Below are 11,185 nucleotides of genomic sequence, written 5' to 3'. Positions count from 1 at the left end.
CCTCCTACACAACCACACCTCCTCCTCCTCTTCCATCCCTCCCTTTCCCTCCCTCCTCCTGCTCTCTTTGCCCATCTCCTTCTCTTTCCTCGCTCCTCCTCTTCAATCCCTCCTCAAAGAAAGGGATGGAACCCCGAAAACCCCCCAGGACTCCCCCAAATTCCCCCCAGGACATCCCAACTCCCCCCCAGGATGCCCCAAACTCCCCCAGGACTCCCCAGATCCCCCCAGGACGTCTCAATACTCACCCAGGATGTCCTCAAGCCCCCCCGCCAGGACTCCCCAAAATCCCCCCAGAACATCCCAGCTCCCCCACAGGATGCCCCAAACTCCCCCAGGACTCCCCAAATCCCGCCAGGACATCTCAATACCCACCCAGGATGTCCCCAATCTCCCCCAGGACTCCCCAAAATCCCCCCAGGACATTCTAACTCCTCCCCAGGAAGGCCCAAACCCCTCCTGGTCTGCTCAAAACCTCCCCCAGGACTCCCCAAAATCCCCCAGGCCAGTTTTGGGGTGCAGCAGGTGCTTTATTACATTTGTACAACCATGGTGCTGGGCCCCCCCCCCAGGCTTTCTATGGCTTGTGCTGGGGGAAAGGAGGGGGCAGGACCCCAAAATTTGGGTTTTGGGGGAACCAGGACCCCAAAATTGAGGTTTTGGGCAGGCCAGGACTCCAAACTCAGATTTTGGGGTGGCCAGAACCCCAAACTCGGATTTTGGGGGGACCAAGACCCCAAAATTAAGGTTTTGGGGGTGGCCAGGACCACAAAACCAAGGTTCAGGAGGTGCTGGGACCCCCAAATTAGAGTGTGGGGAGGCCTGGACCCCAAAATCAGGGCTCGGGACCCCAAACCCAGGGCTCATGGTGGGGAGGGTGGGATCCCAAAATTCAGTTTTTTTGGGGGGGCTGGGACCCCAAAGTCGGGGTTCGAGGGGTTCATTTCCGCCAGGGCCGGTCGGGGTTGTGCCAGGGGAGCCCCTCGTCGGTGGAGGAGGTGGTGAGGAGGCCCTGCTGCCACCGGGCCAGCTCAGCGTGCTCCTGAGTGCTGGTGGCCAGCACCCACAGCCAGCCCTGCATGTCCTCCTAGAGGGCAGAAACGGGGTCAGGGACCCCAAAAATGGGGTTAAGGACACAAAAAATGGGGTCAGGGACAATGAAAATGGGGTTAAGGACACAAAAAATGGGGTTAAGGACAAAGAAAACAAGGTTAATGACACCAAAAATGGGGTTAGGACACCAAAAATGGGGTCAGGGACAAAGAAAACAAGGTTAATGACACCAAAAATGGGGTTAGGACACCGAGAATGGGGTCAGGAACAATGAAAAAGGGGTCAGGGACAGTGAAAATGAGGTTAGCAAAAATGGGGTTAGGGAGAAAAAAGTGGGGTTAGGGACACTAAAGATGGGGTCAGAGACCCCGAAAATGGGGTCAGGGACACAAAAAATGGGGTCAGACACCCTAAAAATGGCATCAGGGTCAATGAAAATGGGGTTAGGGGTGCCGAAAATGGGGTTAGGGACACCAAAATGGGGTTAGGGACACTGAAAATGGGGTTGGGGACCCATCAAAATCAACGAGATCAGAACCACAAAAATCACCATGAGACCCCCAAAAACACCATCAGATACCCCAAAGCCACCATCATACCTCCCAAAACCCCCATGAGACCCCCCCCAAAACCCTACAAAGAACCCCCAAAGCCGCACCTCGTCCTTGGCCTGCAGCAGAAACTCGCTCCCATCGCCGGTCCTACAAGACAGGGACATTGTCACCGTGTCCCCCTGGACTTTGGGGTGTCAGAGCCACCGAAGTCAACAGGAGACCCCAAAAGTGCCATCAGAGACCCCAAAACCGACCAACCCCAGGACTCACTTGAGTTTGAAGACCTTCTTCTTCTTCTTGTAGTCGTTGGCCACCTCGCTGGTGGTGCGGTGTAGGCTCAGCAGGGGCTCCCCGCCGTGTGTGGCCCCAGACGCGAGGCCCTTGGCATCCTTGTAGAAGCCCAGGTCACCCTTGGCCAGGATGCAGTAGAGGTTCACCCAGGACCTACTCGCGGTGAGATGTGGGGTGACCACCAGGGTTTGGGAAAAACTGAGTTTTGGTGGGCCCCCAAATTTTGGTGGATGAACATTCCTGTCTTTTTGTTGATGAAGGTTCCTGTCTTTGGTGAGCTCCCAAATTTTGGTCAATCCCCTTTGCTGGGGAGCCCCAGCTCATGGTGGAACCCTAAATTCTGGTGGGCCCTCTCCAGAGATGGACACCAAACCCTTGGAGAAAACCTAACCCTTGGTGGACCCCTTCATTTATGGACCCTCCAGCTGGTGGTGAGCCCCCAAATTTTGGGGAAGTCTTGGTGAACCTCCAAGTTCTGGTGGATCTCCTCCACTGATGAACCCCAGTCCTTGGTGAACCCCAACAGTGGTGAACCCCCAACCCATGGGGAACCCCCGTCATGGATGAACCCAACCCAACCCTTGGGGAACCCCCGTCATGGACGAACCCAACCCAACTCTTGGGAACCCTCACGGATGACCCCAACCCAACCCTTGCAGAACTCCCTCCACTCCCCCAACCCTTGGTGAAGATCCAAACCTTGATGAACCCCTTCCATTGATGAACCCCAACCCTTGGAGAACCCTCAACTCTTGAGGAACCCCTTCCACTGATGAACCCCTTCCACTGATGAACCCCAAGCCTCAGAGAACTCTCAGCTCTTGATGAACCCCCAACTCTGGATGACCCCCAACCCTTAAAGAACCCTCAACTCTTGAGGAACTCCTTCCACTGATGAACCCCTTCCATTGATGAACCCCAGCCCTTGGACAACGCCCAGCTCTTGATGAACCCCAGCCCTTGATAAACCCCCCCATTGATGAACCCCAACATTTGGAGAACCCCCAACTCTTGATGAACCCCTTCCATTGATGAACCCCAGCCCTTGGACAACGCCCAGCTCTTGATGAACCCCAGCCCTTGATAAACCCCCCATTGATGAACCCCAACATTTGGAGAACCCCCAACTCTTGATGAACCCCTTCCATTGATGAATCCCAACCCTTGGACAACCCTCAACTCATGATGAACCCCAACCCTTGGAGAACCCCCAACTCTTGGTGAACCCCAACCTTTGGAGAATCCTCAACTCTTGATGAACCCCAACCTTTTGCGAACCCCCACCTCTTGATAAACCCCAACCTTTGCAGAACCCCCAAATTCTGGTGGACCATTGATGAACCCCAACCCTTGGAGAACCCCCAACTCTTGATGAACCCCTTCCGTTGATGACCCCAACCCTTGGAGAACCCCCAAATCTTGATGACCCCCAATCCTTGGAGCACCCTCACCGCCACTGTCCCCCCAGATCTGTTGGATGCCTTCTTGCCGGTGCCGTTGAGCTCGTGCTTGTGCAGCAGGAACCCCTCGTGCGTCACAGTGTGGGTGGGCGGTGGTGGGGGGGCCGGTGTTGCCGACCCTCTCCAGCTGCTCCTCGAGCCAGCCCAGCTGCGCCTCCACATCGGCAAAGCTGCGCGCCAGGCACTCGGCGGCCGCTGCCTCGGCCAAGCGCTGGCTCCGCGCCTGGCTGGTGCTCTCCAGCTCGTGCCAGCATCTCCTGAGCTCCTCCAGCTGCCGCTGCACTGCCCCGCTCAGCTCTGGCTTGGCCTGCACCAGCTCCTCGCCTTCCTGGGGACGGGGGTTTGGTAAGGTGGGACTCCAAAATTCATCACGAGGGGTTGAGGTGGTGGGAAGCAAGGTGGGAACCCAAAATTCATCACGAGGGGTTGAGGTGGTGGGAACCAAGGTGGGACACCAAAATTGTTCACGAGAGGTTGGGGAGATGTTGGGGCTGCTCCTCACCTTCTCATGGGGGTTATGAGGTCAAGGGGCGGTTTGGGAGCAAAGTGGGACCCCAAAATTCATCACAGTGGGTTGGGGAGATGTTTGGGTAAATCCTCACCTTCCTGGGGAGGGGTTTGGGGTCAAGGTTTGAGCCCAAAATTGATCACGAGGTATTGGGGTGGTGGGGAGCAAGGTGAGACCCCAAAATTCATCACAAATAGTTGGGGAGATGTTTGGGTAAATCCTCACCTTCCTGGGATGGGGTTTGAGGTAAGGTGGGACCTCAAAATTCATCACAAACTATTGGGAAGATGTTGGGGGAGCTCTTCACATTCTGGGGATGGCGTGGGACCTCAAAATTCACCACAAGGGGTTGAGGTGGCGGGGAGCAAGGTGGGACCCCAAAATTCATCACAAATGGTTGGGGAGATTTTGGGGTAAATCCTCACCTTCTAGGGAGGAGTTTGGGGTCAAGGGGGGGTTGGAGTTCAAGGTGGGACCCCAAAATTCATCACAAATGGTTGGAGAGACATTTCGGTAAATCCTCACCTTCCTGGGATGGAGTTTGGGGTAAGGTGGGACCTCAAAATTCATCACAATGGTTGGGGAGATGTTGGGGCAGCTCCTCCCCCTCTCATTGGGGTTATGAGGTCAAGGTGGGGTTTGGGGTCAAGGTGGAACCCCAAAATTCATCACAAATGGTTGGGGAGATGTTTGGGTAAATCCTCTCCTTCCTGGGGATGGGGTTGGGGTAAGGTGGGACCTCAAAATTCCTTACAAATGGTTGCAGAGATGTTGGGGCAGCTCCTCATCTTTTTGGGTGGGGTTTGGGGTCAAGGTGGGACATTTAAGTGACATAATGATTACAGTTGCACCAGTAATGATGTGTCTGGGATGATCCACAGCCTTCCTGTAAGGGGCAATAAAGTGATGAGTAATAAAAAAGAGTTCTATCTTACAGGGGAATTTTTAAAAAGTTTGTAACTCTGGATTTCTTTTGCAGGTGACCTCCTGTCTACCAGTTCTTCTACAGCAGATATTCTTGCATCAGTTGTATCAGCATCTTTTGCCTCTCTTAAAGAATTGGTGTCTACTGAAGTTTCTCACCTGTCTGAAAAAATAACACAGCATGAGAATCTATCACTTGATTGTAAAGCAGAGCTGCCTGAGATTAATTGTTAGTACATTAGCATACTCCTACTTAAATATTTGAAACTGGTTTTGATCAAAAGGGGTTCTGTAAATGCTATACATTTTTTCTGATGCTCTTTACCTGTATCTGCTTCACCACCTGACCGTGACTGTCTCTCCCATGTCACCCCCAGAAGCTGTAATGTACTAAATAGCATATACTGCCATAATAGAGCACATGGATATGTACATAGTAACTTCTTACAAATGTAGATGGAGGAACAGCCATGTTCTGGTTTAAGTTTTTTTTCTTCTTCCTCAAAAGAGCATGAAACTGGATTAGGAAGAGCAGTAAATAGCTTGACACCAATGGTAGAATTTGTCTTGTGGTTAAATTGTCATTTCCAGAGTAACATGAAGAAATATCCTGCTGTGGCTGACCAGATAATGCACGTGACCTGCCTCTTTGCCTTGTACTCTTCTCTTTTTATTTAATTTACAGATAATATGTTCTTTGTTTTTCTGCAGTATGTCAGAGTGTTTCCACTTCTTGTCTGGCCTTTCCCCCTTTATCTATGAACTCCTATGAGTTCTGTCTTTTAACTTTCTTTCAGACTTTTTTCCTCTCCTGGGCGAGGTAAATTTGTTTGTTCTCTATATTGGCACAACCGCTTGCCTAAGTGCCACAGTAGAATGGCAAAACACGGATGCTTAAATATTTGATGATACATTTAATATACTCTCCCCCTGCATTTCAGAAATCTAAAACAAAAAAGTCAACTTAGACAAGTCCTACCACTCCAAAAATCTTCTGCCTTCATACCAAACTTTTTCTATAGTCCCTTTGTTTCCTGGGGAATGTGATGCTTTATCTTGTTAACAACCATAAGTGCAAACAATACTGCACTTATTGAAGCCCTTTGCTTCAAGTTAGAATTCTAGTCTATCTTGTTATGCTAGGAAATAATTCCGTTTTCTTATAGTTATCTTTTTATATCTTGATTTAAGTAAAACTTTTCTTTTTAAGATGGAGGACCATAAAAAGGAAATGGATACCTTCTTGGGAGATCTTTTTCTCACTCTGAAAAAAAACCAGGAACAAACAGCCGGTGGCTTTGCTCAGCTCCAGCATAATTGTGACAGCTTAAAAGAAGTGGAAATGACAAGGTTGGCACCATAGAAAGGTATCCTTAGAGTAAGAAAACATCCTAACACCACGTGTGATTGCTTGCTTTGATTTAAAATCTTATGTGGTAGTAAACCATTGTACTTGCTTCAGAAAAAATGTTAGGAGGACAGTAACTTGATCCTAATTCTATTCAGCTTTTGTTAGGCTGCTTGAAGTAGTTTATGTAGGAATGTAGCAAAAACCCCCTTCCCCTTGCTGTATATCCAGTATATGTGCATTTACATATGTCTCCAAAAAGAAAATGTCTGTATCTTCACTCCACAAAAATTGTGCCTTCTGCTTTAGAATTGCAAAACCCTGCCTTTTCTGTATTTTTAATTCAGGTATTCAAGTATACTTTAAGACTGTTAACAAGTGCAGAATTAACAGCGAAACTTGTGGTAATTTTCTTGATAGAGTGCAGCCAAATGGATGTCTTTACTGCAAAGCCAGCTCAACCTGTTTGCTCAGGAGACTCAGAAAAACCTAACTGATGTACTCACAAGAAATGGAAGCCTGCAGACCAGCAACAATGCTATGCAAGAAGATGTTCACCTGTAAGGGGCACATTCTCTTTGCTGTACACTTAGACAAGATAAACTGTATATGAAGAGAATGTCAAAATTGGATGCTCTCCATCTTAATGTGCTCATAAAGCCTGCTGGGCATGGCCTGTGTGTTAGGGCTGGGTTCTGCCACAGAGTGTAGATCACAGTTGGCCTTTCCCCAGTAGTTCTAAAAGGCTTGCCCTTGAACTTGTCTCCTGAGCGTGTTGAGATAAGAAAGTATCATCTTGGGAGCAATATGCTATGGAGTGTCCCTCAGTGTCTGGACTTCAGAACATATTATAAGGGTTTAGCTTGAAGCATAAGAATGTATCTGTTGCAATATGTTTCATTCAATTGCAGACTGAATAACTGAGGTCTTGCTGAAGATGTTTTTAGTTTGTGCTTAGGGTTTTTCTGCTCTCTTTTGGGTTTTTTTGGTTGGTGGGGGTTTTGTTTGTTTTTTTAGCGCACCTACTGCTGCAAGTGCTGCGAATTTGCTAAGTAGAACAAAAATATTATAATTAACTGGTTTGATAGAACTGTGCTATTTTGCTGGCTCTGATTTCATATTTCTAAAAGTATACTGTGTTAAAATCTACCTTTCAAAATCTCTAAACTCCTACAAATATGTTGTTGCAGGAACAGACTTAGTCAGCAGTACAAATTCCAATCACAGCAAATTTGCTGCATCTCTCTCTGGATAATTTCTCTCAAGAGCTCAGGAGCATAAATGCTGAAAACAAGGCAATGCTGGAAGAATCCAGTCACCACTGTCAACATCTTCTCACCAATCTCAAAAATGTGTCTCAGCATACCAATACATGGGGTGAATTTACAACTGCTCAGATAGTCAACTTTACTAATCAGCACCTGTTGTCATTCAAGAATGAGAAACAGCAGTTTCAGTGTTTACAAAAGGTACTTATAGTCATTTGTAGTCTAATGCAACATCCTGAGACAAACTTGACTGCAGAATTTGTAGAGGGGAGAAAAAAGTTCTAGTCAAAACAAAACTATGATTTTTTTTTGATAGCAGACTCATGTTACTGAGCTTGAGAAGATGTAATTAGAGGAAATCAAAAGCCTAAATTAAGAGGAAGACTTTGAACTTCAAGTGCCCATAACCTCAAAAAATGGTGTCATGGCTAATGCCATACAACTGACTTGACCATGTAATCTGAGTGTTTGACATCATTTTGGTGGTGTTTAATTCTAAAGCTTTATCTACAGTACTGTCCTTGGGAGATGCACAGTGATCAAATGCAGACTATTTTCTGGAGAATGCAAATGACACTATTGGTCAGACTGAATCAATATGGGAGAAAGTATTCCTTTTAAGTATATACAAATCCTGGCCTCTTATCTAAGAGTTTCTCTCTCATGTTTTTGGTTTTTGTTTTCATTTTCCATCCCCAATTTCACATCCACCCTGGTTTTATTGTTGTAATAGGCAATAAAATAGGCAAATCCAATATTTTGCAAACTTTCAGAAGGAAAAACTCAACTAGAAACTTCCTTCACACAGAATATTCTGAGTTGGAAGTGATCTCAAGGATCAAGTCCAATTCTAAACTAAAAGCATTTGTGGTCTCAAGACCACTCTGTATCTGTTGCACCTGCTGAACACTTCAGGAGTTTCATTTCAATAGGAATGGCTGAAAACACAATTGCCTTTTCCCCTAGTACTTGTAGGATGCTCATGTTCAGGTGAATATCCCAATTCTGTGCAGGGTTTGTGCATAGAAGCATGAGGAGTCTGGTCTGAGCCAGATGGTATCATCTTTATTCTTGTGACTAGCTTTCTAACGTGATCATACTTTCTAAGAAACTGACTCTTCTGAAGATAGCTCTCAAAATGAGAGTGTAAAACTGGCACTGAAACTTCTCAATCTGAGCTCTCAGTTGTTTCATTTCAGGTCATGTCACTAACCATGCACCATATCTTAGAAAAGAGGCCATTGTCTTACCTTTCCTGTTAACTTGGTGTTTTTAGTTGGGTTGTTTTTTTGTTTCATTTTCAGAAAAATGAAGAAAACTGTGATAAAGCAATAGCTGAAATTGCTGAGCACATTGGCAGCCAAAAGGCTGCTGAGGAGAAGGTGCTAAATGGCCTTCTGGATCAGATAAAGGTGGATCAGGAGATACTTGTGGAGCAGAAGCTGGCACTTAAGGAAGAAGTACAGCATGGACTAACTCAGGTTAATGGTTTCCTGCAAGAGGATCTCAAAGTGGATGTTCCAACAGGTATTTAATCAGGTCAGGGGCAGAATGGTCTTAAAGAAAACAGCTTGAGTTCCAGAATTCATAAGTGAAGGTTGATGGGGACATGACCTGGCAGCCTTACACCTTTAAAGATGCATGGAAAGAATGGTGTGTGAACGTGGCATGATTTCTGTAGTGAGTTGGTGTAAAATTGAGGATCTGAAATTAAAGCAAACACTAAAAAGTGTATCATCTTCATTAACGGGACAACTCCACAGAGAAAGGACTACTTCTATCCTGTCACCCTTGTGAGATCAGAGCCCCAGCAGCTACTTCTGGAGCAACTGAGGCAAAAGCAACCAAATCTTGATGCTATGCTAAGCAGCGTGGGAAAGGAGATGGAGGATAGTGCAAGAATGTATGTATACAAATGGCAAATGAGGCTCTTGAATGAATATTTCACATCTTTGAGGTTTTTCCAGGCCCTTTTGGAGAATTGACTGAAACCCCAGGGCTGTTACAGTCTTAGTGTTTTACAGTGTACTTGGACTCAAGTGTGCTGAGCTTTTAACGAAAAACATCTCTTAAAAAATAAGCAATGATATTAATAATTTAGATTTCTTTCTTGTTTTTCAAAAATAGAAGTTCCATGCGTTTTATAGAACTGATCATTCTTAATACATTCATGAAGGAAATTCAGGCATTAAATACATCTTTCTGGAAAGCTTCTGTTTTAGGACCTGTTGGAAGAGAAAGGAGAGTTGCAAGAACCCAGTGAAAGCCTTGCTTGTGACAAATACTTAATGGATACAAATCTATATTGTCACACAAATAGTGGCATTCCTTTTTTCCAGGTAACTTCCTCAGATAAGCAAAACAGCTGTGTATTTGAGAAGAAATGTTAGTGTTCCATAACAGTGCTGTAGTTTCAGGTCACTTCTCACATTTTAGGATAGTCTCACAACTTGTTCAAATCCTGTAGATAATGCTTTGTTTAACCTTGTGCTAAAGTAACAGCAGATTTTGATAGCAGTTAATAGTGGATAAAATAATGCAGATTTCTGACAAGCTGAAAACTTGTCAGCAAATAATCTTCCATAAAGAAATTGTCATAATTTGCTAGGCATGTGTTAGTGGAAGAGTTGAAAGTATATGGAGGATTTTCTTAGAGGCCTGACAGAAATACTGGCATTCTTAAGTCTTCATGGGGTTGAGTTTTTTACTTACTTGTTTTTGACCCTTTTGCTCTACCAATGTATCAGTGTCAACTTCTTTGTCTGTTAATCTAGGGGTTTTCTTGCTGGGGAGAGCATATTTTCTTGTTGTGGACCCTTTAAAATAGCCATTGAGCTGCGGTTTGTCTACAGTCAATCTCTTGATTAGGAACCTTTTTCAGGAGTTACATCAAGTTTTTTTCTCAAAACACTATGTACTGCATTGCACACGAGCAGAAGTCTTTGATTTCTTTGTATTTTCTTAACATTGGGTATTTTCTTTAAATCCCTGCACAAAAGAAGTCTCAAAAAGGGTAAAGAGAACAAATCTGCAGCTCCAGTGGAGACAAAATGGAGGATATGACAAAAGAGCTTCTTCAGAAATCTAAGCATCCTTTAAGATTGCTGAACTAAGATATATCCTCTGCAGATCCCTCTTTTTAGATATTTCTATCCTACTGCCTTACTGAGCCACAACTTTTTTTAGTATTCTCAGTGTCTCTATGTAGTGTTGCAGTGATGCAAAGTTGAATAAAAAGATTTACCTGATCAATCTCATCCCTTGGTTCCATTTTTATATGTTGCAGCTCGCAAAGTTTTGAGAAAAAAAAAACCCTGCAGATTATGGTGCTGTTATGTTAAATATATATACATATGTGGTCAAGTAAGAAATTATCTGTTTCTCAGTAGATCTAAAATACCAGAAAGGGATGTGGAAATATGCTTTGTCAGCATTATGAGCTAGCATTTTATATATTAATTAGCTGTAAATAAGTGTTCTGGTTTTATACCTTCTTTTTATTCCAGTTCCTCTGTTTTTACTGTAATACTTCAACTAAATTAATACATGGAAAACAAATGTACAAGCACCTTGCTCAGAGTAAAACTTACCTAATTTTCTTATGGTGCCAGCTCTAACTTAGCTAAAACATCAGCTATGTCATCAGTCTTGTGCTGTCAGAAGAGGATGGTTCTCTCCCTTGTTTCACAAAAGACAATAGTTTTATTTCAGTGCCTCTTCATTCTGTGAAGTCTTACTGCTGGGTCTTGGGCTTTTTGTTTGTTTGAACCCCACTGTTC

The 11,185-nt window shown here is 45.1% G+C and overlaps 1 pseudogene; it reads left to right on the top strand.

Annotated features, from left to right (window-relative positions):
- The first annotated feature begins 4,838 nt into the window (after positions 1-4,838).
- LOC115903318 lies at positions 4,839-10,519 on the top strand (annotated as a pseudogene).
- The last annotated feature ends 666 nt before the right edge of the window (positions 10,520-11,185 follow it).

Source organism: Camarhynchus parvulus, chromosome 1, assembly GCF_901933205.1.
Source record: "Camarhynchus parvulus chromosome 1, STF_HiC, whole genome shotgun sequence".
Taxonomy (NCBI): Eukaryota; Metazoa; Chordata; class Aves; order Passeriformes; family Thraupidae; genus Camarhynchus; species Camarhynchus parvulus.
The sequence above is the reverse complement of the archived record's forward strand: the minus strand, read 5'-3'. Positions and strand labels throughout refer to the sequence as shown.